At 39.5% G+C, this 26,846-nt stretch overlaps 1 protein-coding gene across 5 annotated transcripts in view; it reads right to left on the minus strand.

The window, feature by feature from the left end:
• LOC129193111 (leucine-rich repeat and fibronectin type-III domain-containing protein 2) overlaps positions 1-26,846 on the minus strand; it is a 147,130-nt gene that overhangs the window by 72,748 nt on the left and 47,536 nt on the right. For 4 of the 5 annotated variants that reach the window (XM_054797775.1, XM_054797772.1, XM_054797773.1 and 1 more), the window contains one exon: positions 12,465-12,554. The exons of the other annotated variant lie outside the window; for it this stretch is intronic. The gene's annotated coding sequence lies outside the window, so the exon portion shown is untranslated. The remainder of the gene's footprint in view (positions 1-12,464; positions 12,555-26,846) is intronic. 5 annotated transcript variants of the gene reach the window in all.

Genomic DNA, 26,846 nt, shown 5'->3' on the forward strand with positions numbered 1-26,846 from the left:
TTCCAAGCTTCCTCCTTCACCTAACCCCAAAAATGCTCAATTATGTTCATGTCTGGTGTTTCGGCTGGCCAGTACTGGAGCATCTGACCTTCTTCACTTTTGGGAAGTTTGATGTGGAGGATGAAGTATGAGAAGGAGCGCCATCCTGCTGAAGAATTTGCCTTTTCTTGTGATTTGGAAGGTAATGGGCAGTATGTATTTTTTGATACTTCAGGCTGTTGATGTTGCCATCCAGTCCATGTCTTGCTCACCCCCATACTGGATGTCACCACAAGCCGTGATATTCCACCACCAAACTTGACTGATTATGATGATATTTCTGATGATTCTTCAGAAATATCAACCTTCTGCCACTTTTCCACTGTCCATCCTTTCCGCAAGCTGTGGGCCTTGGCAAATGCAACACCATTGTGTATTTCTTGTTGCCCATTACCTTCCAAATTACAAGAGAGGGCAAATTCTTCAGCAGGCTGACACTCCTTCTCACACTTGAGCCTCCACATCAAAGTTCCTGATAGTGAAGAAGGTCAAGATGCCCCAGATACTAGACATGAACATACAGTAATTGAGCATGTTTGCGGTTAGATGAAGGAGGAGGCTTGAAAGATGAAGCCAAATAATCTTCATGAAGTCTGGAAGTCGTGCTAGACTGCTTCTTTGCCATTCCGGAGGATGTTATCAATTAGTTATTGGAGTCATTGCCGAGACATATGTATGAGTCCTCCAAGCTCATGGGAGTCATATACAATATAATATTAATTCTTCTTATCAAGGCACCATGACTTTATGCTCTGATATTTTTGTTGCATGTTTGTGTTTTCAAAGGAAAATATGATTTTTATCGTACATTATTTTGATATTTGACAAGACTTTTGTCCTAGTGCAATCTGACCTTTTTGTCCCAATTAAAATATAAAACTCAATCAACAATACAAGACTTAATTTTGCTATAATAAGCATAATCTAGAGGCTTTCGGCTTTCATATAAGCTATTTCTGACTCCAAATGAGCACCTGAAAGTGAAGTTATTTTTTATTGTTCTGACGACCTGAATAAGCGACAAGCCTTTTGTCAGGCACTGCAAATTCCTCTAGCTTATTACATTTTATTTCACATTTGCAGTAAAATTTCACGGGGCGTTGCCCACTACATGAGCACCACTCCTGTGGTTGTGAAATTGTTGTGGAATACAAACAACAAACCTACAAACACTTGTCAAAGCAATGCCTCTTGCAATTCTGTGTCTACAAAATCAAAACGTTAAACTACTTCATGTGCCCTACTTGGTTCCCGAACATGCAGCAGCTGGCTTTTGGATCATAACCAGCATTTACTTTGAAGTGAAATCAACAGCCTTAATTTGTTGCACATTTTGCAGGCGACAGATAATGATTGACAGTTTCCCAACAGTCTCATTTAAAAGATGTCTTTGAGGCTACTAACCGTTAGATGCTTGTTTTTGTACAGCTTCTTCATCTAATCTTTCATTTGGTCTATAATGTATCTCATGAGCTGCTAATGGATACCAAAACTAATTATGTGTTGTTTTTTTCTCTAATAGTGCAATCTGTGTTCGTATATTGACAGAAAATGTTACCATCAAGGTAGACAGAATAAATATTTGATTCAGAACATATTCATTCCTTCGTATCATAAAATTGCAAATGCTCTCTGTGAGCAGTACACCGGTCCTCATTATGGAACAACTAAAAGCAAGCACATTGTTATGAAATCACTTGGATGTTTCCTGAAGTTCAACATGCCAGCGCACTAATCATTTTGGCAGCCATTTTTCTTCTCTGGCTGATTAGACGACAAAAAGAGTGTTTGCGGATAATTGTTGTCTATATAAGTAATTATTTATGTGTCACTGACTGATTGTTGCATGACATTGTGTTTATTTTCTTGCTTGAAGCAGACAATCCAATATGAGTAGTATATTTATAGCTCTTAGAATCTGATATTATTTAGTATTTCATTTCTGATTTCATCCTAATTTTTTTATCTGTGTTTGTGTTTGTGTGAAAGGATTGGTTGTGTAAACCAATTACCATTACCTAGCGGCCACCTGCCTATAGCGGCCACTGAAAAATACCCCGCAGAAAATTTACGTGTTATAGGCCCTGTGTATAGCGGTCACCTGTATAATGCGGCCAGCGGCCACCCATTTTGTATCCCTTGGTCAATATCTGACCGCATATAGCGGCCAAAATACCGACTCAAGCAGAAGCTTCATGCACGAAAAAAGTTTCGTTTTTTAATCAATGAAGCCGTCGTGTGTAAACTTTAATTACTGAGTCCTAGCTCAGTCACAATCATTCACAAGATCCACACAAACTGTCAGTTGTTCGACATAAAAAAAGCCATCTTCTTTGGAGCTTGTTGCAGACAGTGACACCGTTTATTTCCTGGTGTGAGACAACGTGCACTGGTCAATACTGTAATGCCCCTTGTTGTGGGGAAGGAGAAACTCACGTCGCCGATGCACTTTAATCGCTTTATTAACAGCGGAGAACACTGCAGGACTTTACATCTACGCCAACATAAACACACTTCCCAACTCTCTCGACACTCACAGCTAGCACTCAGCCTAGCTCTCCTGCTCGTGACGTCGCACCGTCACTTCCCGTCACTTCCTGATGAACTAAAGCTGTAATGACACTCTGCCGTATATATGGTAGCCACTGCTCTCTGTTATGACGACAGACAGCAGCACAGTGTAGCACCCCACAGAGTCTGTCGCTCCTTTATAACTTTATTCTGACCTAAACACATCAACAGCAGTGCAATTCAAACACCATATATGTATTTCCAACTCTAAACAAACTAAATAAACGTCTCGAGTCCATTCGTCATTGCAACAACACTTCCTCGTTGTCACTAGACAGACTGCGAGATGCATTCACTCTAACACTCACTTACACTGTGCGTCTATAAACGTGTATAACCTGGTCACTAACTGCTGAGCTAAGCATTGCCACCAACTTATTATATTGTTAGCATGCTATTTCAAGGTGTTTAGTGCGCTTCTGATAGCTGAGATATTATGTTTCTGTGCATTTGTGGATATGTCTAGGGAGGGGCGGTCGCTGTGTGTGACTGGCCAATCACAGAGCCTGAAGAGTGAATACATAATGAGGATTTTCCATCATCACGATTACGCATAATGACCAGCTGTACGGCAAAAATGCATTAGCCGTAACGGATATGAGTATCCGGCTCATCCCTATTAATTATATTTTGTATTTGTAAAAAATCTTTTATCAAATGTTTGTACATCTCATATCTCAAACAGAGTTGTAACCCATCACAAAATACCAAAGTAGCATTCAGTATGTCATGTTATGCAGCTCCAAGAAAGTGCTGACTTTCTATCAAGGAATTTTTCTATGAATTTTGATGAGGTTGTACATTTTGCAACTAGCCATGTTTTTAAAACCCTTCTCCCCTGATGCATTTGTGAAAAAAATATATACACAATACCTTATATAAATCCACTAGCTTTGTTGCAACATACTGTAAGTCTATTTGTCATCATGGCGACAAGGTAGCCTCCCAACTCACAGATGTACAAACACAAAAACAGCACAAAGTTATCTCAAATCTAATGGTGGATTAATACTTTTGCAGAGTATAAATACATTATAGAGATATAACGTTAATTGACACCCAATTAGCACACAGTGTCGGGTGTGTTGAGGGTGACCTACTATGATTGTCTGCATAATTTTAAACAGGTGCAAAAGTGGTGTGAACCACCCTATTTAAATGAGGATTTTCCATGTGTACTGTTTTGCATTACGCCTAGGGATGTGTATCCGTTACGGATAATGCAGTTTTGCTGAATGCATCTTGTCATTACCCGTAATCGTGATGAAAGAAAATCCTCATTATGTATTCATTCTTCACACTCTGTGATTGGCCAGTCATACACTGCGACCGCCCCTCCCGAGACGTACAGTGCAGGCTGAAGCCACCGAGGAGTTGTTCGGTGCCTCATTCACGTACACGCTGCTGCTCGTGTGGGGTTACTCACTGCCTCCACTTTATTAGGTTTTCCTCAGCTTCGCCCTATTTCGGTTTGTATCTAAAGTTACTTGATAAACGTGTTTGGTACAGTACACGGTGCATTTGACAAGCATGGATGGCTTGTGGGACTCCTGAAGCAGTTTGGTGAGGCCATGGAGCACGACTTTCGGCCGGCCTCGAAGAGGTTCTGTCAAACTGTCCGATGCCCCAGAAAGGGGAAGCTGTGCTCGGTTCACACTGTTTGCAGTGGGGACGGGGGCCTGTCGACCTTGACTGAGGGTATAGTCGGATGTTGGAAGGAATACTTTGATGCCCTTCTCAATCCCATACATACCTTCCATAGAGGAAGCAGATTCAGAGGACACAAACGTGGACAGTTCCATCAGTGTGGCTGAGGTATGTGGGGTAGTCAAAACGCTCCCAGTGGCAGAGCCTCTGTGGTGGACGAGTTTCGCCCTGAATTCCTCGAGGCTCGGGATGTTGAAGGACTGTCTTGCCTGACACGTCTCTTCAACATTTCATGAAAGTCGAGAACAGTACCTCTGGATTGGAAGACTTGGGTGGTGGACCCCTTTTCAAGAAGGGTGACCGAAGAGTGTGTTCCAACTATAGGGGGATCACACTCCTCAGCCTCCCTGGGAAAGTCCATTCCAGGGTTCTGGAGAGAAGGGTACGACCATTACTTGAACCTCGGCTACACAAGGTGCAATGGGGTTTTTGTCTTGTTCGCAGAACACTGGGCCAGCTCTACACCCTTGCAAGGGTACTGGAGGGTATTTGGGAGTTTGCCTAACTGGTGTACATGTGCTTTGTGGACTTGGAAAAGGCATTTGACCATGTCTCTCGCGGTGTCCTGTGGGGAGTGTTCCGGGAGTATGGGATTGGTGGAGCGCTACTCCGTGCCACTCAGACCTTGTACAAATAGAACAGGAGCCTGGTTCGCATCGCCAGCAGTAAGTCTAGCCTGTTTACGGTGAACATTGGCCTCCGCCAAGGCTGCCCTTTGTCACCAATTCTGTTCATCATTTTCATGGACAGAATTTCTAGGCACAGCCAAGGCGTGGAGTCCAGTTCGGTGGCCGTAGGATATCATCTCTGCTATTTGCAGACGATGTGGTCCTGATGGCCTCATCCGGCTGTGACCTAGATCAGATTAGATCTCACACAATATAGCAATATAATTGTGACTAACATTACAAATAAAGGTTTGCAAAAACACCCACTAAGTGAAATGAAAATAGGGTATTTACACAAAATTGCTCAAGAACAGTCAGTCATTAATAGAACTAAGAGTACGCCCATACACTGCAGTGCAGTCAGGCTATAGCTTATGCTTCACTTCCAAACACTTTTTTACAGAGACATACACACACACACAAACACTCTTTTACACACATTTTATCACAATTTTCTTAGTCTGGTGACTTAAACGACATGGATGTATGACACCGCGGGTCTTTCAACATACGACTTTTATTCTGTCATCTCTGACAAACAGCAGTTCAAGCACAAACACTAATAAATAGCTGATAAATAATAATAACACAAATAAATTCCCTCATGAGCCTTTACTCCCATCTCATTGAGCTCTGTGTGTGTGCTCTCTCACTTCCGCCTTTGTCACATTTACACAAGCCCCCCACATAGATGTCCTCGGCTATGCCTGACTATAACTAGCAGCTTGTAACCCAAATTTTAGCTCGCTGTTCAAAGCAAAAAATTTGCAGAGAGACGGCTCGCATCTAAAAAACACTCGTTAGTTGGAACACTCTTATGCCGAGGTACCACTGTATAAATGACAAAAAAAAATACCGGCAATACCTTCTCACTTCTCTTTGGCAGTCAACGTACTCTGTGACAACTCAAGTCACAGCCACAGTAGATACAAATAACTTTGGTCTTGTCAAAAGAGCCATCTGCCAGGGTTTTGATTCTAAACTAACCATTTAAAATACCCTTTTCTCTGTCCATTTCTGCTCAATGTTTGTTCCCGCTTGTGAGTCCACATCAACTACCACACCGCTGCGTGTGGGCCGAGGGTCAAACAGGACGTGCGCACGTTAGTCGCGCTTGAAAAAAAATAGTGGCGTTACAAGGGCATTTCCGTTAACTTCTTATTAACGAGTTAATTTGGACAGCCCTAGTGTTTATGAATGCAAACTTTTAGTAGATCAACCCTACCGGGACCAAATTAGAAACATTGTTCAGGATTCATGTTTTACTCAACATTTTGTTTCCACACCAGTAAATTATTGTTGTTAAAACTCATCAACACATCTTGTTTTTCGATCTAAAAAAATATTCACATATGCCACTTGATTCATTTATAGCCAGAGACAAAAATAAGTTTGGCTATCATATGACAGCATGCACAACCGGGCCAGCTGCCTCAGCTATTGACGCAAAACAACACCTTTGATTACAGTGCTGACTTCCAGTATCATGTGAGGTAGAAAAGCAGCACAAATGTAAATAGCTGACTGATGGTAAACACATTTTTCTCAGGACCTCTTGGACCAACAAAACATTCTTAATGACTTGGGGGCTGATGTTATCCTGCTCCCCACCAACATTCATCCCCAGGACTTTTTGCTAGTGTTCATCAGCCAGGGTGACAGTTTTGGGACAAGTTCATAAATACCTGTAGTAGGAAACATTCATGGATTTTAGCAGCCAGACATTTTCTGATCAAAGCTAAGTCAGAGGAGGCACAACAAATGTTGCACAGAATATTCCCTGACAGTTTCATCAGGCACTTTTTACATAATCTGCAATACTGTGGGTAGATAAAGATTTTATTTGAATGTCAAGTTAGGTTCAGTTTTATTACCTTGATGTGATTGGGTAATCTGTAAAGAATTTTTTTGTTTTTCATATTCAACAGATCTCTTAGAAAGACTTTCAAGCCCACCCACTCTGAAAATGTCTGCAAAAGAAACAAAACCTCTGCATTGTTTAGAGAAATTGGTGGCACAAAAAGATGTGTCACCAATTTCTCTATCATGTATTTTTTTTTCCTGCTGCAGAAAGTAGGACTTTTGTCTCTTGGCACAACAGTTTTATCCAACGTAAAACATGCTGATACTGTGACAGCCCACCAAAATGTAGTATTACATATACAGTATATTATATAGGTTAGATGGACCGCTTGTGCACGCATACACGCACGTGTATGTACGTGTGTACAAGATTTTTATTTAATTTAATATTTAATTGTGAAAAATACCTCTGGCACCTATGGTCATTAGCTTTGGGTAGTGACCAAAAGGACAAGATCGCGGGTGCAAGCGGCCGAAATTTGTTTTCTCCGTAATGTGGCTGGGCTCTCCCTTAGCGATAAGGTGAGTAGAACCGCGCTGAGAGGAGCCAGATGAAGTGGGTCCGTCATCTAGTCAGGACGCCCCCCTTGGGAAGGGCACGTTCGACCAGTTGGAGGCCTCGGAGAAGACTCGACACGTTGGAGAGACTATGTCTCTCAACTGGCCTGTGAACGCCTCGAGATCCGCCGGGAGGCGATGGACATAGTGGGAATCTGGGCTTCCCTGCTGAGGCCGCTGTACCCGCGACCCAACCTCGGATAAGCGTTAAAAGATGGATGGATAGATTGTGAAAAATCTAGACTTTTTTTCAGTCTGTTCTTTCAAACTCCTCATGGTAACTTATGCTAGCTTGGTTGTGTAGTTCTTAAATTTTGGGGTTTTAAAAAAAATTCAATTTTGAGCCAGTTACAAACAATCCCTTTAATTACTACATTACTACGTTAATTACTACACACCGCTTACATCTACTAGCATGTCAGCAAGTGAGGCTAAGCAGAGGCTACGTTCACACTGTCAGGTATGATGCCTAATTAGGATATTTTATTTAATCTTTTTATGCGATTTATACAATGTTTTTATGTGGTTATTCATACCCCATATTTATACATTTTTATAAACTCAAAGGCCCAATCCCAACAACGTATTTATACGTCTTTTACGTTTTTTTTTTGCGCCAGAGGCTATAGAGGTGAGGATGCAACTCCTCCCCAATGCATTAGGCTTGAGCGCAATTTTAATGCCATTAAAAACGGCCACTGGGTAGCAGAAATGCATTTGATAAGAGCTCGGCAATCATGAGAGGAAGGAGAGACAGGAAGAGGAAGCCCTTGCGTAAAGGCAGCTGTTACATTGTGTACCAGACGAAAAAAAAACAACAAAAAAAAACATTTGTAGCAGACTTGTGATGGCAGCAGGTTTGAAGGCACAATGGCAAGGAGTGTACACTATTAGCAGGCACACACAGCAGCTCAGACCTCAGCGGCTCAAACGTTCAAGTTATGGCAAGTGACATGCTTTTCTCCCTGTGCAAAGAGTCCCCTTTTCAACATCACCTGGAGCGAAAATAATGTTCCACCAAAATTGTAAATACAGGTTTTGAGAAGGTTCACAATAAAAACCACAGTATTGTAAATCAACAATTTCCCTCAGCTACACATTGTAGGGACATTTTAACACATGCACACACACACACACACACACACACAAGCACGTGCACACACATAGTTCAGTCATACTCACATAGTTCAGTTCCAAACTGTGAAAACTGTAAATAGTTCATGATGTGATATTTGTAAATAAAATGTTATTTTAATCTAAAAGAAAAAAACACTGTTTTGTGTTGTTTATGTTGTGGTATAGTTGTTTAGATAGTTAAGCTCTCACAAAAGCAAAAAAGTTGAGGTGAAAGTTCCGCTTGAAATGTATCTTTTCACAAGAAGTTGTTTTTCTCCCTTTTCTAGGCGGCAACTGATATTTTACTGAGGCTGACCTATGTTCTACTGCTGATTACTAAAGAACGGAAAAAGATAGAAACTTTTTTTTTTTTCTGATGAGTGAGTCTAATGAGTCTAATCTTTCTTTTGGTATGTTCCGTGTTTATTTAGTAATAGAACACAATATTCGTTGTGCGTTGAAAGATCAGTCAAAATTGTCTAAAATGGCCGGTGCTGAAGGGGTTGTCTTTAAAAATGGCTGTGATTGAATGAGTTAATGTCGATAAATGAGGGACAACTATAATGTGAATTCAGTGCGTGAATTCAGCGCAAAGTAACGTGCATGCGGAAAAAACACAACGTCACACGTGTGAGTGCTTATGGAAGTAGATGTGGCATCTGCTGGCTGATTTGTGGGAATTTCAAGGAATTTGTAAAAAAAAGAGTCAACATTTTCTTAACCTATTTTGCATAGGAGATAAAGAAGGAAGACGGCAAGAATTTTGTCTATGGCAGTTTGTGGGAAACTTACGGCAACATCTATTCAGAGGGATGTGGAGCCACCAGTGAAGCGACAATGACGTGAGCCGCTTCACTGATTTTAAAAAGACAAGAACTTTTGCCTTATGCCTGAAGTACATCTGTGAGTATCTTTCCCCAACTATGTCACGGCAAAACACATCTTTTGATCCAGTATATGTTCAATATACGTGACCCCAACATTCAGACTACAGTAGCATCAGATACATATTGGATTTCTATCCACATATGATAGACGCCAGGGTCGCATTCGAAAAAAATCTGAATTGTACTGTTCACGGAAATGACCTGCAATGTGAACGTAGCCTGAGTAATTCACGGTTTACTTTCCAAGCAGACTGTAGCCAGCAGCAGCTTTTGCAGTTACAAATGTGCAAGGTCGACATAGACAACAAGCCTAACTCAATAGCACAAACCACAATATGTGCCACTACCCTCAGCCTCCAAGTATGAATGGCTTATGTTGATTTTGCATAATAAACTAAAAAAAACAACCGATTATTGTATAATGCCTTTAAGATTTCACACTTGGGAATTAGTAGGTAATTAGATGTTGGGTTGGATTACAGGTTAACCTCACAGTAGAGAAGAGAATTTAAAAAATGTAATAATCCCGGTGTAGTAAGACAATCGGTCCATCGAGAGCTCCACTTTACTTGCTCAATATATTGGGGAGCGTCATATTAAAATCTCATCAATTCGCTATTGCAGTTCTCATTATGGATGATGGATATGTGTGGGGAGGAGCCGCAGATACGGATGATGTTTGTTTGGAGTATCAAGTGTGTTTAATGTGATAGACTTAGTTTCATCCCTTCAGGCAAGGCTCTGTTTCTTGACAAACAAAAGGGGTAATAAAACATGTCAGCTAAACACGGCACCCATATACCATGCGGCTGAGACAAAAGGGAGCATTTTTGATATGTCCCCAAAGCCCTCTTTTTTTCCTGTTCTAATAATAAAGCTTCTTGATGGAGCTTGCGCTTCTCTTTATACTGTCCATGACACACAACTGTGAAAACTAAAGCAATACCGACTCAATTCTAAAGGCGTGTTGAAAACAATTATAACACAACAGAATGCTTTGCAAACTGCCTTTAATGTGTAACCTTAACACCATCAAGCAGAAACAATAGGCATAAATGTTTATGCATATGAAGGTTGCGACACAAAAAATACACTCTCCTCGGGTTTGGGCTTACTTATCAGATAATCAAACAGCAGAGTAAGAAGCACAGCCTTTTGATATTAGGATTTTACAGTTACGGTCATCAGTATTTTGCATCGATTTAAAAGTAGCCTTCTTTTATATTGAGCTTCATAATATAGAGAGTGTAGGCTTAGGCTAGGTTCTGAATCATTCTGACTTTCAAGGCCTTCGGTGCTGAACTACATGACCCATATGCATTCAGGTTCTGAGCTATATACAGTATATCAAATGCACTTAACCAACTTCTGGAGGATTTGTTTGCTCCTCTAAATATGTACGTGTGGAGCGGCATTACCATTAAAAGCATTGGACATTATAAGGTGTTGGTATTTCAATAATAAAAAAAAATTAGTGTTTTTTTCATATATTTGGAATGATGAATTAATGGGCTTCTATCTACTTTACTGCAGGTTGGCCTTGATTAAACCAGCTTGTAAAGACTTCTAAAACTAATACTAAATTAGATAATACATTCCCAAACGACTAAAAAGTGTACTTTGTTGTTGTAAATGTGTGCTAGATGTAAACTTCAAATATGAAACAGCTGAAAACTAAACAATCCAACATAAATGTGGTTAAGCCTCCGAGATTTGATTCAGCACAGACAACGTATGACTGGTGTGATCACACACTTTTGTCACCCTCATCACACTAATTAACATTCCTGAGATTTGAGTTCATATCTGCCAGTTAGCCCGCGGTTATCATAACGCAAAACAAAAGCTGCTAAAATGTGACGAAAGTCTTCTCAAATAGTTCCCACTTAGCCTGACCATTTCATCCTACTCCTCATGTGCTGTAGAACTTGCAGTAATCATTCCCATTTCATTCCCCATGTAACTGACCTAACCACGCTGCACTGGATTTCAAAAATCACTGCAGTAATCCCTCATTTATCGCGGTTAATTGGTTCCAGACCCGACCCTGAAAAGTTCATTTCCGTTAAGCAGGATTCCTTATTTATAAATCAAATATTATATTTTTGTAGTCTGAGCATCGAAAACCTTTTTACAACCATCTAAATATTAACATTATTACAGCCCTCTAGCCATGAACTAACGCCCCATTATCATTTAGCTATAGTTCATTTAGCTTTTCATTTCGCTTTTCATGTTTGAAAATGCTTAAAATGCTTAAAAAAAAGCTGTATTCAATCATGAAAGAGCATGATTTATTCATTAATATATTTTTGATAAAACGTGATACAGTGAAACAGCAAAATTTGAACAGCGGAGTGATGAGGGACGACTGTATTCTCATTTAGTGTCTATGTCAGATTTGTAATTCAGCCAATTCACTGAACCTCCATGTGGCTGATGCCCTTTAAGTGAATTATGCAGACTGTAAAATTTCCTTGTCAATAATCATGGCAGGACAGCCTTGTAATTATGCCATTTTGTGTTCCATTTTGTGTACCTGAAACTGTTGTCCACAATTATATAAAATCAATAGTCAGTCAGACTATTATTACAAGCTGTGGCTGTGTGGTGCAGTGAGCCTAATTGGCAGTGTTCACTGAAGGTCACAAGCGGCTCTCGCTTCTTTTGCAATTAACCCAGTTTCTCAGCTAGGGTGCAATCTATGGGGAAGCAATTAAAATCTGAACTCCTCCCACTGTGTAGAGTTCACAGGGGTACAAAAAATAGACATTTGTTTCAGTGTTTGATACATCCACCTAAAGTAAAAAAAAAAAGAAAGAAAGAAACACAGTGGCAAGAAAAAATAATGAAAGAATATGAGAAGGACAAACAGTTTATTGTATGACTAACTAATTATTATTTAGCATCTTTCTCATTTATTATCCAACTAGGTTGTTATTAGCATATGTTTAACAAAATTATGTCAAAAGGATGTATAAATGAAACCTTGGATCAGATAAAAGAGATGCCTCCCTTCTTGTCAACCTGACTGTGGATGTGTGCGCACACTGACCTTGAATTCCCACTGTGGACCGCAAACAAGAGTCTCTCCTCTCTTTGTGCTGAAGCAGAAGTCCACCACCTCATCAATTCATTCTCTAACCTACAAGAACACATCAAAGAGAAAAGAGCGCAGCGGAGAATGAGAAATGGTCACAGTGTCACACCTAATACTCTTCCTTTAGGAGGAAACACGGGATATGTATGGTCAACCCCTGGCTGAGGTTTGCAGTTGGATTAAGTCCTCTGATGGTGAAAGACTTGGGCTACCTGGGTATAGTATGAGAATTTTGTCTGTGTGATCACTGCACCGACATTATGTGAAAATGGAAGAAAACATACCGTAAATTCTGGTGTATAAGCCACACCGACTAAATTTAGCAGAAAAAACAGATTTGTTCTTATGTAAGTTGCACCGGTGTATAAGCCGCACATGTCGACGTCATAAAATGACATATTGTGGCAGGCACAAGTTTGTGACGACCAGACAGCTTTTTGACAGGAGTCAATCATGAGCTATGAAAAAACGAGCTTGCCAACCCATTGGAAATTCCCGGAGGTCATTACTCAATATAGCAGTCTGACTAACATTATACATTAAAAGCATTATAAGAAATATACATTACAAGCACCAATACGAGTTTAAAATAACAAACAGCAGCTTTTTTTGTCATCTACCCATACTGCCTTACTGCCAGAAGAGCTGTTCATTGGAGGACAAGCATCTTAGAAAATGGTGTATGGCGCTGCAATGCTGCCTATGTCCACCAGAGGACCCAGAGCACAGAGGGAGGCTGACGTCATTGCAGCGCCCCAATGAATGTGTTGCTGAGACGCAATGGATTATGGGAAAACTTTGAGTTGTTTTTTTTTTCATTTCAAAATCATATATCCTACACCATTACCTTAGACTAGAGCTGTCCTATGTAGTTTTTGGGCATGAACTGATGAAAGGTGAAAGTCTTTTAAGACAAACTGAACAGTCAGTTGTGATCGACTCAATCCCCTGAGAGTACAATGACTTAATATGTTCACAGGCCCTTAGAATGGCCTTTGTTTGTCTGATATGAATCAAGCATTAAACTTTTGAAATGTTAAAATAAAAAAATAAATAACATTAAAAAAAACTGTATCTGTAAAACGTGTATAAAATACGTACATAATCCCATTCCTGAAAACATGTCCACTGGTCATTCATTTACATGACAGCAGCTTTTTGGAGCTTGGAAACGCAATGTGGAAGAAATCAAACAGCATTATTTAAAATCAGAATCAGCTTTATTGGCCAAGTATGCTTACACAAACAAGGAATTTGACTTCGGTTATTGAAAGTAAAAATGATATGCACAACAATAGTGAACAATATGGCTGTTAAAGCAATGTGTGTTATTGTGCTGCAGTCGGCACCAGTAAGGGCTTAATTTGGGTGCAAGACCGCCTTGTGTCTTGATGGACAGCCAATCAGATCCTCCGGCTCAGCGCAGGTGTGATTTTTTTTTTTTGAACTACCACTTGACTTTTTTGTTCCATAATGCTCAGGATCTTTAAAAAAATGTAGAATGACTGATTTACTGCTCCCAACCTCAGTAGCAATGGCACGCTCCGAGAGGCCTTGCTTATGCAGCTCGACAATCCGACCGCATTCAAAAAGAGAAAGCTTCTTAGCTTTAGCCATCAGGAGGGCATGTCAGTGTGAATGCCTGACAGAAAATTAAAATTTTGAGCAGATTTTGGCTTTTATAGCCTGTGGTCTTAAACTTTTGATCGGCTGATAAACAGCCTATTTCAGTTTAATTGTTGTTTTCAATAAATTACTTTTTCAAAATGCTTTTTGTCTCACTCCCCCTTCTTGTTTATGCATATTGTAGCTCTACTTAAAACCTCATTAAGATCCAAATTTGCAAAATTTAAATTCTAGCAATTTTTCAACTGGTCTTAAGATTTTGATCAGGAGTATATATATATATAAAGCCTCAAAAAATCTTATTTAGTTTTCTTATTGAATATATGTTTAGTTACTTATATTCAGATATTCAGATATTCAGATTTACATTGACATGTTTCCACTGCTGCGATTGACTGGCGACCAGTCCAGGGTGTACCCCGCCTCTCGCCCGAAGTCAGTCGGTACAGGCTCCAGCATACCCGCGACCCTAATGAGGATAAGAAGATGGATGGATGTTTCCACTGTCATCTGCAGTGTTTGGAAGCCAGTAGAACATCAGTTTGCATCACTAAGCTGTTCCAAAAGGTCAGACGAAAACTGAAATGTATATAAACCAAAGCAATTTTCTCTATCAAAAATAATGTAAATCCCATTCATTTGTTCCAGACACCCAAAAATATTAACAAAAAAATCATTTTGTAAACTCATTGACGCAGAAAACAATGTGAAATAATTATAAACAGGGGTGTCACGAGACACACAGCTCACATGATGAGACAATATACGAGAGAGGTCCACAAAAACAAAATTAGACTTTATTCACATTAATTTTAAGAAAATTACAATAAAAAAATACGACTGGACAAACAAACCTTTTTATTTAACCGAGTCACAAAACAATGCAGGTGCGTTTTGAAATGTTTATTGTCCCACAAAGTGACACTAAACAAATATTGTCAACATTTGATTGAGACCTTATAAAGCACTAATGGTATGATGATATCTAATAATAATAATAGTATATCGTAATATATCCACTCATTTCAACAATAATAAAAATGTCAAGATAAACTGAGCGTTTTTTCATGCAATATATTTGGGATGATGAATTAATGGGCTTCTATCTACTTTACTGTAGGGTGGCTTTGATTAAACCAGCTTCTAAAAAAGCTTCTAAAACTATTCTAAATGCGATTATACATTCCCAAACGACTAAAAAGTGTACTTTCTTGCTGTCACCAGATATAAATGTCACATTAGTCACATCTGCTAATTAGCTCGCGGTTATCATAACTCAAAACAAAAGCAGCTAAAATGTGACACAAGTCCTCAAGTTTCTCTCTGTAAAGTTTGAAGCAATTTTCGAAATGTTGGCTTTTCACCTGTATTAAAGAGCAGCATTTGTTTTCCCATATACTGTAGCAAAGTACACTTTCTGTGAACTAACACCATTTTGCAGTATTCCGTTTGTATAAACTTTGCAGATCAAACGTCTCAGTCAGTGTTGACCGTTACTACGAAGGCTCTGCATCTCGATGTGTAGTTTTTGTCACAATGGGAAAACTGGGTCGGGTGTATATGTCTGAGGTGGGCAAGTTGTTTTTGTTGCTCTTTTTGCTGCCATCACGTTCTAACAAATTTGGCATCCTGGCTCATCCGTGTTGATGTGCTCCCGGCAAGGCAAGTGAGAGAGGGAGGAGGACAGAAGAAGATATCCACACTTAACTTGAATTGAATCACACCAAGAACAACTTCTCAACATTGTTTATATATCCAAGAGAGCACGGACAATTGACTGTGTGGTCACACTACTTTTCTTAAAATAGGAAATCACTAAATCAGAGATAGAGAAGCGGTGAACAAACAGCGTCTGCGCCCTCTCCCCTCTCAGACTCTCTGTAGCAGGTTATTGAGCAGTCACACTGCTGGCACAGTGATTTACCAACTCATAGGGTGCTTTATTTAGGGACTCCATTCCGGCGGAATTATACAGTACTGGGAAACTGACTAGTTTGCGATGCGCAATGTTGTACAATAGCCAAGACTGTACAAAATCCAGTTAAAAATTTTGCCTCAGGTTCCTCTGAGTACCTAAAGCTTGTCTGATTATTAGAAAATAAGCATATACCTGTATATTAGCGATGTCCAATATTGGCTTTTTTGCCGATAACCGATATTGCCCAACTCTCAATTTGTGTATATATATATTTGTGTAAAAATGTGTAACATCGCATATATCCTAATGAGGAGTAGTGTATATCCTTAATGAGTAGTTTTAATGCAACATACTTTTGAATTTTTCTTGAGTAAAATTTTAAAGTAACAATACTCTTAAATGAGTACAGTTGTGCCATTGGCTACTCCACTCATAGATAATTAAAGTATTACATATTTTATATAAGAATACATTTGTGTTTCTTCTGCCTTGATTTATGTTCTTTTTGTAAAGATTTCATACATTTTTTGTTAAAGGGGTATGGTTTAAAACACATGGATTTGCTGATTATTATTTTGATCGATAACTTTCATGTTCTTATTTTATATTCTTATTTTACTGCATTAAAATTACTCATATATACATATGTGTACATAGAATATATATATATATATATATTGGTAGATATGTGTATGTAAAAGTAGATGTAATAGTAGTTTTAATCAGTAGTTTTATACATCCCCATTTATATACACACACACACACACACACATTAAAAGGAGGTTGGTCCTTGGTATCTTTGTTTTTCTTCTGTTGACCATGGTTAGCTGCAAGGAAACACGTCCAGTCATCGTTGCTTTACACAAAAATGGCAAGGATTTTGCTGCTCGTGAGATTGCACCTCAATCAACCATTTATTGCATCATCAAGAACTTCAAAGAGAGAGATTCAATGGTTAAGAAGAAGGCATCAGGGACCCCAAGAAATTCCAGCAAGTGTCAGGACTGTCCCAGAATGTTGATTTAGCTGTGGGATCGGGGCACCACCAATGAGGCGCTCGCTCAAGAATGGAAGCAGGCAAGTGTGAGTGCATCTGCATGCACAGTGGAAAATGGCCTGGTGTCAAGAAGTATGCAAAGAAGCCACTTCTCTCCAGGAAAAACATCAGGGACAGGCTGGTATTATGCAAAACATACAGGTATTGGACTGCTTAAGATTGGGGTAAAACCATTTTCTTTTATGAATCCCCTTTCTGATACTTTGGCGCATCCAGAAGAAAAAGCTAGTCCAGAGAAGAGAGGGTGAGCGCTACCATCACTCCTGTGTCATGCCGACAGCAAAGCATCCCGAAATCATTCATGTGTGGGGTTGTTTCTTCGCCAAGAGAGTGGGCTCACTCATAATTTTGTACAAGAACACAGCCACAAATAAAGAATGGTAGCAACACATCCTGTGAGAGCAACTTCTCCCAACTATCCAAGAACAGTTTGGTGATGAACAATGCTTTTTCCAGCATGATGAACCACCTTGTCATGAGGCAAAAGTAATTAACTAACTGGCTCTGGGAACAAAACATTGGCATTTTGTGTCCATGGCCAGGAAACTCCCCAAACCTTAATCCCGTTGACAACCTGTGGTCAATCCTCCTGGTCAAACAAAAACATGCAAATTCTGACAAACTCCGAGCATTGATTATGCAAACTCTGAGTATTGATTATGTAAAAATGGGCTGACATCAGTCAGGATGTGTCTCTAAGTGAATTGACATCATGCCACAGTGAATTGAAAAAGTGTCAACACTGTAAATATTGACCCTTTACATAAACTAAATGGAAATTTCAATAAAAGCCTTTGACTTGTATTGAATGCTTGTAATTAGGCTTGTCGGAATAACAAATTTTGCTCGGCAATAATTGTCCTACAAATTATTGTAAATAATTTACATTATTGACAACATTTTTGAGACTATTTTCTCATTAATTATACGGCATAATAATGAGAGTACCTGGTATCAAAAACAATAAACTTCAATTTCTCAAGAGTATTTAACATTGTAATTGGAGTGTCAAGAGCTTTTAAATAAATTAAACAACATAATAGATTAAACAAACAAAAAATACAAAAATAACTCAATGAAAATAAAATGGACTGTCACTGTTAAGAACAAAAAAATGCTCCAATAAAAACCACACACACACACTTTTGTTATTGTTATTTTGTTAAACTAATGTAGGGGGTCAGATTTGAGCTGGACCACATATCTGTGGTGGCGGAATAAAATGCAATGTTTCTGATGTCCTTCAACACGTCTTCTTTCACGTACAGTTGAGGAATTGCTGTTTAGGTCTTTGTACGTGTACATTCTCCCAGGCAATTCATACGGTCTGTCAAACATTTCTAACATTTCTCGAAATGTAGTCTTTTTCCACCGCATTGAAAGGTTGCATTGTTTACAATGTAATGTAATGTAATGTTTATATTTACTTTGCCGTCCAAATGCATCAGTAAGCGCTGGCTGTCGGAACGAAGGCTCTGCTGCACCTCCAGCGTTTTTTTTTTCCCAGTCGGCAAACCAGAAAAGGATGGTTGTTTTTCAGGTGTGCATACAAGTTGGTTGTATTCCCCTTCTTCCTCATCATTACAAATGCAACGTATCAGTTCGTCGTTCATGCGCTTACCTTGTTCATTCTGTTTAAAACCAAAATATTCCCACACTATTGCTGTAGCATTCGCCTTAGAAACCACCGCTTCTGTGCCTTCATTCATGTTACCGTATGCTGGCTAACGAGGCTAACTTGCTACTAGCACTCTGTATTCACTCACTAGTAGCCCGGCCTCTGCAAAGAGGCTGAATGAGAGGAGGGTTCACACTCTCTGTTCATTCCACTATAGAACCAACGCGCACAGACAGATGCAGAGTGAACCCTCTTGTCATCCAGCCTGTCTGGTTTAGAGAGACGTGGAAATGAAACACACATGCATGCATGCACATGTCAATTTATCGAGGCCGGTATAATTATCGAGTTTGTTTTTTTAATCGTTCGATTAATCGATTTATCAATTATTGTGACAGGCCTACTTGTAATTATACTTCAGTATACCATAGTGACATTTGACAAAAATATCTGAAAACACTGAAGCAGCAAACTTTGTGAAAACCAATACTTGTGTCATTCTTAAAAGTTTTGTCTCTGACTGTATATACTGTGAAAAGGTATATTCCCTTCAGATGTTGCGTCATATATGTAAAGAACCCATTACCTTGAGCCCATCATGTTACTTCAAATGTCAACAGGTTAGCATGTCACTGAGCCTCAGTTCAACATTATAATTGAGGGCACCGATTTGGGTCGGACATGGCAAGTACATTTTTTTCAAATCAGGTGCCTGCAGCGTACATTCAGCAACCGCTAGCGAGCTTCACTTGCAATGATTGCATTGCACCACCATCCATAACAGTTCTCCTAGAAATTCATAATTTATGACACATCCTTGTTTTTGCCTCTGGGAACCTGAATGCTATTATCCCACTAAAGAGAAATGTGATTGGGCAGCCGCGATCTCAGTTGCTTCTTTGAAGCCCACTTTCTTCAAGTGCTCTTCTGCAGTTGCTCTAATGCATCACAGTCCATCTGAACCGACACTTGGTGTGTTGGGATACCAGCTATTCTTTCACTTAGGGTGGCAACAGTGATTTTTTGTCAGAAAACCAGAAAGTAAGGATCGCTAAAATGTGATGATGTATTTCAAACTGTGTGTGAAAGCCACTTTGCCAAGCTTTCCCTGTAGTTGCCCTGCTTTGTGGGATAGGATATTTGTAAAACACTTTTTTCAAAATAATAGTTTGAGACTCTTGTTCACTGGCAGTCACTTGTGCACAACATCACATCACATCACATCACAGATAACACTTTGTAGTCAATTGGCATGCGGCGGTATGAGATTCTGACGGTATGATAACCTTGGGCAAAAATGTCACGGTATTATAATTACAGCTCTAAAATGGGTTATTTTGAAATATCTTTATTGAAAAGAAGAGGAAGAAAACCCTTTTTTTGTTGAACAGTCATTTTTAAATAATATAATAGAACATGGTGGAAGTGGAACATTGTATTTAAAATAAATAACATAATTATAAATAAATAAAATGCAGTTGTTAACGCAGTCTACGGTGTCTAATCCTTTGACATGAGTCGAAGGATTAGACACCGTAGACTGCGTTAACAACTGCATTTTATAATGTTATATTATGTTATGTTATAATGTTATGTTATAATGTTATGTTTTTATTTTATAACATGGTGAATGTGCAGGTCACAATTTGTCCACAAGTGTTTTGGAATTGTTGGATTGTGCATTTGCTGAGCTTTTATTTATATGCTTGCGTCACCAAGTTTCACTCATGCTTCACATCGAAGCCGAGTTCCAACTGCGAGGAACAACACAAGACATGACATAACATGACAGTATTTCCACATAGTGGCTGCGCTGGACCTCCATTTCCTCTCATGCCGTAGGACGGTTTTGAAGCTGTAACTTTTTAATACTGTGGTATACCTTGAAACCAGTAACTGGCCCATGCCTAGTGGTCAACCATGTACCACATTTGTAATGATTTTTTGTTTTGGATTATTACTTAATTAACTTTATTGTGTGTACATTTTTAACGGATTTATTGCATGCATGGTATACAGGCAAGATGGAGGTAGATGAGCCAACTGGTCCTATGGATGGATTTTTATTACAAAAAGAAGTTTCAGTTTCCCCGAAGCTGTAAGTACCACTCCGACACTAAGCATGCATTTGTTGGAGCTGCCTCATGCGACCACGCTGAATGACTGCAGGCCATGAAGTAAGGCCACCTGAGATAAACTACCCAACACAATTGGCAAATGGACTGTAGAGGACTATGTCCCTGAACGCATCCTACAAGCCACCATCAAGAGCCAGACTAATGGGCAAAGACGTTCTGGATTAAGTGAAATATGCCAGGAGGCCACCGGACGTCAATGAGTTAACAATAACTACTAGCATTCATTCGGCCAATCTTCTATTTTCCACACAAAAAATAGCAATGGCCAAAATGGTCTAATTCAATCGAGCAGTATAATACTAATTTACTAAAAAGCTCCCTGACTAATTGAAATACTGTTCTAAATACCTGTAACTCCAGCTATAGCCTAGTTTAGAGGAAACAGAAACCGACAAATTATATTATGGTGTTTAATATATTTTAGCTGGATTTGAAATTTCATTTTATTTGGAGCTCTTACTAAAGTATGTTGAATACGTAGAATTGTGCCCTGTCATGTTATCTTTTTGTTGATACCAGGGATGGGACACAAATACAGCAAAATGTTATCTCAAAAAATGGTGGATTAATACTTTTGCGGAGTATAAATACAGTATGGATTATAACATTAAACGACACCCAATTAGCATACAATCTTAAAATACATAGTGCCTGATCTACTAACATCCCAAATAACAATGCAAACTAAAAAAAAATTGCATGTACCGTACTGTTAGTGGGTGTGTTGAGGTTGATCTACTATGATTGTTTGCCTAATTTTTAACAGGTGCAAAAGTGGTATGAACCACCCTATTTAAATGAGGATTTTGCATGTGTAATGTTTTGCACTACAACTTAGAATGAGCCGGATACTCGTTATAAAGAAGTCTCTTAGTGTGGCTTGGCACAGTAGCTCATTTGTACGTTACTGTCAACTACTGGGCTGAGTTGTGGAGCACAAGTTTGTCAGCAACAAAAAAGGCCAACCACCCCTACTGTTTGTTGTTTTTTGCCTCTAATTGAGTGAAACAAATGTACTGTTTGGCACACACCTCAATTTAATGTGATGCCTGTTTTAGAGTAATACTAATACATGGGAATGTCACAATATAAAATTGTGCACCATTTTCCCTCTATTTATTCTTCCGCTTCTTCTTCTTCCTACTTCTTCATATTCCGCCTCAATTTTTGCCGGCTAACTCCTCCTCCATTTCTTAACCAGTACAAACAAATCCAACATCAAGTGTGTGGGACAAGTGCGCTACCAATTCAGATTCAAAATATCCCCACATTTAGTGTAATTTTGTATTATCTGTGAAAATGTTCCCATTGAAAATGAATGGGCAATTTAAATGGTGCCCTCTGCTGGTGAAAAATCCTTGTACATTTTCCATTACTGAATCACGCTGCTTCTACTGCAAGCACTTGGTTTCCAACCCAAACGTTGTGTGTTCAAGTGCCATGTATGTGTTTGTCATGTATGAAATTATATTACAGATAGGTGTCGCTATCTCCTATTACCACCACCTCGCAATCAATTAGGGGCAACGGTTAAACTGTGGCACAGTGGCCGAGTGGTTAGCATGTTGGCCACACAGTCAGGTGATCGGGAAGATCTGGGTTCCAATGTCTGTGTGGAGTTTGCATGTTCTCTGTTAGCTTAATTGGCGACTCTAAATTGTCCATGGGTATGAATGTGAGAATGAATGGTTGTTTGTCTATGTGTGGCTGGCGACCAGTCCTTAAGCGGCATAGAAGATGGATGGATTATTCTGTTTCATTGATAGCTTTAATTTGTGATTGCAACCATCTAAATTAAAGCCAGCACTTGATTAACAATGATAGTACATTGTTGTACTAGTCCACCAGCGTACCCCACCTTTTGCACAAAGCATTTCAGTTTTGTCACTCACTAAATGTTACGAATTTAGACTTTTCTAAATATTGCAACATTTCATGTAATTTCAATTTTAATTGCCCATTGGTGTTTCACATTTTCCATGACTGAATCACTCTACTCTACTCTACTGACGATTCTACTACAGTGACATGGCTTGGCTCATAGTGTGTATGCTTCCCTTTATAGTTCTCAGGTATCATCATCATCATCCATCCATCCGCTTTCTATACCTTCCTCATTATGCTTCTCCTCCTCATTAGGGTCGCGGGGGCATGCTGTGGAGCCTATCCCATTCTGGCGATCCCAGCCAATCGCAGGGCACATACAGGTATACAGTAGACAAACAAACATTCACATGATCACACACAATCCAATTAACCCAACATGCATGGGAGGAAACCGGAGTACCCGCAAAAAACCCACGCACACACGGGGAGAACATGCAAACTCCACACAAGGGAGACTCGAACCCAGCTTTTCCCGATCTCCAGATTGTGACTGTGTGGCCAACATGCTAACCACTAGACCACCGTGCAGCCATCAGACGGAAGTCATTTCTACAGCATTTCGGTACAGCTTCAGCTCAGAATCCAAACTTTTCTGACATTCATTCAACATTTCAGCATATTTTCAGAGCATCACAGCATTCAATTGTACTTTATTTACAAAGCACATCTCCACTTTGTGTGCTCATCGTCTTTATGCTGTTTTGTGAATTGTTATTAGATATCATGTTATTAGGTATCATATCTGAATTGAATAGTAATAATAAACACCAAGAGTTTAATAATATTATTATAAATTCTTTGGTGAGCTACTCAACTGATCAGACAGCGAGCTGCCTGTTAAGGTCCTTTAATAGCTTCACAATATTAAAGCTGGGCACACTACAGTATGGGTTTTTGTTGAACAACTTTGACCCACAACTTATGTTTTGAAGCCAATAAATAATTATAATGGTGACAAGAGAGCAAGGTTGTTAAGTTTCACTTTAAAAAAGTTAGTATGTACCCCATGAATGTGACAGCCATCATGGCTTCCCTATGGGACAAAAATGAACTCTGAAAGAACCGCATTGGTTGTTTTGTTTTAAAGACAAAATGTCATTGTGGTAAGTCATATTCGGAGTCCGTGGACCAAAGGCTAGGCGGATAACTATAGCTATCTAGCTGCCGCCAGAGAGTCAGTGGAGCCAGACAAAATATGTAAACAAAGATGGTAGAATAGTCGAACTTCAAACATGAGCGATCCCACACGCTGACATCGATAGGCTTAGAAACCATCTATCAAAAATATGTGTAGATATGTAGAACTCAAATTTTTATAAACCACTGAATTATACATAGAAGGCACAATTTGCGGGTGGGAGGGCTGGGGCGGGTGGATTGAGTGCGTTTCAGCAAAACAAAGCAATGACATGGTGACCTGTGTAAATGTGCTTTCAAATGCTGCTGGTACTGGCGACTAAATGGAAAAGTCACAGCATGCATTCAAGACAAGCGACATGATGGAAGCTGGTGCTGAACACATGGAAAGAAAGCCAAGTCTATTTTTACACTTCCATTCCCCCTTGCGCCATAAGCAATGGACTGCAGCTTTGCAACATAAACAATGTCTTTGCAGTTGTCTGGTTTCTCATTTCCATCACAGTGTGACCACTACGCAAGCAGGACAAAGCAAAAGTTCCACATCCTAGTGATATTATATATGCAGATCTTTTGCCAAACAGTTACACTGGTTCTTGTACTGACAGAAAATAGAAGAGCTACCACTCTGAAATGTGTTACAGCTATTAAAAAATGGTTGTGGATTTAAGTTGCGTGTAACGACATGCCCCGCAAAAGTTACAGTGTGCTCGGTATGTTTCTAGTATAGATGGCAGGAGTGGCAGTTGCTCATCCTGCTCCCTCCACCCTATTTAATCTTTGTCAAATGTGAATGACTGTTTGGTTGTGGTCGGAGAGGCCGTTGGCACAAATTATCAGCCCGCCTGAGGGCAGTTGTGGCTGTAGATGTAGCTTAATGCCACCAGTGTGTGACTGTATAGTCCATGAATATTAGGCTCAGTGTAAAGCGTTTTGAGTATCTAGAAAAAATGCACTCTATAAATCCAATCAAGTATTATTATGATATTGTTATTATTTTTTAAGCATATTTTTTAAGACAATTATTATGAGGGAAATAATTACCGGTATGTGATACAAGCAGTAACTTTTCTCCACTTTGACCCAGACACTTTAATCCTTCTTTAATCCTTAATACAGTAAACGAATAAATGCATGCAAATGCATCTAAATAGTGATGCATGCAAAGTTTAATGTGATTTCCATGTTCTTCATGCCAGCCTTACCTGTCAAAAGGACATGGGGCCATTTAGATTATGCATACTTGAAACCTATGAGGAGTGTATGTAAGCGTGCAGTCGGACTGCTAGAGAAAAGCTAATGGTTTAATGGAGTGGCTTTCAACAAGCCTAACCTGAAAAGTGTTGACAGGTCACGTCATTAGTACAAAGCATACATCTTGCTTAATAATCTTGATTAAAGTTTTATATTCAAGTGCTTTGCTCCCTTTGGGATCAAGTCTCTCAAGTCTATTAGGTCATATCTAACTCTATACTGTATATATGTAGGACTCCATGATTCCCGCGGAGGGAATTGCGGAATTGGCCAATAAAATCGGAATCTACTGTTAAAAGCAGAACCTCACCTCTTCTGGAGTATGAAAGGAAGCTAGCGTGGTTAGCTTAATTTAGCAGAGCATGCTAGTGCGGCCGTACGTGCTACTCAGGCTGTATGTGTGTTTACATCGTGTCGTTTTAGCACTTGTTAATGCAAACGAGCATTTTACAATTGCCCGTTCTGAGTGAAACAACAACGAGAGGCATGTTTTTTCTTGCTCCTCCAACCTTATTACAATATTGTTAGTCATGGCTCTCTTAACAAGGTTAGTGTGGCATCTGAAACTAGGATCGCATTACTGTGTCTTTACTGTAAGTAATATTTTATAATGATTGCCTCATTGTATTTTTTGGACCGTTTTAAGGTCACCAGTTATTTTTAGCATGCAAAGCTAAAGAATGCCGACAATGTTTGTGTTATGGTGTATGACAGAAATCAGATGAACAGTTCAAGTGCACGTCACAATAGGATTGAATAGCTACAGTATATCACAACTATGACCACAAATCAGGTTTGTTAGGCATTTCGCTGATGTCTTTGGAGGTTGGTGTCCCTTTTATGGAAGGAAACTTGTCATTTGCTTGCTGCAATTGTGAATAGTCTGGATGGCTAAACAAACACATTTTGCACAAAGAATGTTTACTGTTAATTATTGTTAAGAATATAGGTAATGTATATTTTCAGTAGCAGTATTGTCATAATTACACTACATTATTTATTCAAAGACAATTAATGCCTGGACTGAAATGTTCGAACAGTCCAGTTGTGATCGATTGAATGCCCTGAGAAGCCTGAACTTTCTTTCTATTGCGTCTTTCACAAATGGATTTGAGAACCATACCATCTGTGTGCCAGGTTAACAGGCCAGACCCCAATTGCACCAGCACAGAATCAACATATTGGCCTGTTGTTTCTCTCCACGTGAGGTTTAAGTCATGTGTCTGGCTCTCCCTATTAAGCTAATTCAAGGCTTTACTGAGTGACAAGCTGTAAATCCGAAGCTTAAGAGCACTATGCGGTAGACAGGGGTAATGAGGTGAATCTACTTTGTGATGCCACAAAAAGGGTTCCCTCAGCCCTTAATAAGGCCAAAATTCAATCACCTCATATCACCAGTAAATGTTGCCGGCGCTCGGAAGCCACCTGTGCCGATTGAGGGGTCTGCCTTCTCTTTACTAAGCTCAGAAGTCAACAAACCCACTCCTCCGTCACCGTATCCACCCTGTAAAATGTTCATAAATCCAAAGGTTATCTTTCTCCAAAGGCCTGACCCAACATGGGACAACCTCAACTGTGTCTTTCAATTATTTTGCCGGGGGTATCATATATCACCGTGTACAGCAGGCAAATAACTGCCGTGTTCTTTTCTCATGTTTTTACTTGACTCTTCCTCAAGGCTACTGAAATTGAGCCATGCTTG

This window comes from Dunckerocampus dactyliophorus, chromosome 13 (genome assembly GCF_027744805.1).
Source record: "Dunckerocampus dactyliophorus isolate RoL2022-P2 chromosome 13, RoL_Ddac_1.1, whole genome shotgun sequence".
NCBI lineage: Eukaryota > Metazoa > Chordata > Actinopteri > Syngnathiformes > Syngnathidae > Dunckerocampus > Dunckerocampus dactyliophorus.